The sequence below is a fragment of the Saccopteryx leptura genome, chromosome 3 (genome assembly GCF_036850995.1).
Source record: "Saccopteryx leptura isolate mSacLep1 chromosome 3, mSacLep1_pri_phased_curated, whole genome shotgun sequence".
Taxonomy (NCBI): Eukaryota; Metazoa; Chordata; class Mammalia; order Chiroptera; family Emballonuridae; genus Saccopteryx; species Saccopteryx leptura.
The window spans coordinates 351002277-351003532 of NC_089505.1; the positions used below are offsets into that span (position 1 = coordinate 351002277).

The following is a 1256-nucleotide window of genomic DNA, read 5'->3' on the forward strand; positions in this document are numbered from 1 at the left end:
AAAACAGTGGTCCTTAGAGAGTTTTTGTTGTTTATTTACTGGTTTGTTGGTCACTTTCTTTTAAATCACAGATATTAAAAATCAGACTTTCACCCAAGGAAATTCTGACTCAGTAGGCCTGTGGTGAAATTTCAGGATCAGTTGGAAAATAAATAAAATAAAATAAAAAAGTAAAGTAAAATAAAAGACAGAGTTGAAACGTTTCATGAAGATGGCACTAAAAGCAAGGATGGAAGCCCCCGCCTCTCCCAAAGCCAAAGCCAAGACAAAGCCTTTGAAAACAGAAGGAGAGGTACTGAAAGGTGTTCACTGTCACGAAAAAGAAAAGCAAAGAGAATATCTGCTGGTCCCCACGTTCCTACAGCTAAAGACACTGCAGCTCTGAAGGCAGCCTGAATATCCTCAAAGCAGTACTCCCAGGAGAAACAAACTTGACCACTATGCCATCATCAAGTCCCCTGACTATTGAGTCAGCCATGAAAAAGACAGAAGACAACAGCACACTTGTGTTCACTGGGGATGTCAAGGCCAACAAGCACCAAATCAAATAGGCTGTGAAGAAGACTTAAGACACTCATGCAACCAAGGTTAACACCCTGATCAGGCCCCAGGGAGACAAGAAAGCATATATGTTCGACTGGCTCTAGACTATCATGCTATAGATGTTGCCAACAAAATTGGGACCATCTAAACTGAGTCCAGCAGGTTAGTTCTAAATATAAAAATTTTTCACTGTAAAAAGAAAATCTGATGGGTAAATAAATTTGGGGACTACTACCTTCTAAGAACAGTCTTTTATTTAAAAATAAATTAATGAATTTATTTCATATTTTAAATATTTACATCCCTAAAAGTTTATATCAATTTTTATAAAATACACCATCACCTCTTACATGCCACTACAAACAGTTATTACTTAATCATGGAAGACTTGATTAGACTTTGTAGTAATAAGGTCAGACATTATTTTCTCCAGTTTTGTCCACTAGTTTGCTTTTCTGTTGTTGGTATATTTCTTCCACATGACAGCTGTTTATTCCGAGGGATTATGATTTCTTCATTATAACTTGCATAGCACTAGCTAAGAAAGCTCTGTGTAATATTTTTCCATTCCAATCATTTGATTTTAGCATTCCATGTTATTATATACTTTTATAGCCAACTTAAAACTCTCTGGATTCCTATTCTGCTTGCTTTGTTTAGTTACTTTTAAAAAGAAAAAACAGGCTAGCAAAAAAAAAGTATGACTAAAAGAT

General features: G+C 35.6%; 1 pseudogene; it reads left to right on the forward strand.

The window, feature by feature from the left end:
* Nucleotides 1-205: 205 nt before the first annotated feature.
* Nucleotides 206-691, forward strand: LOC136398066 (large ribosomal subunit protein uL23 pseudogene; annotated as a pseudogene).
* The last annotated feature ends 565 nt before the right edge of the window (nt 692-1256 follow it).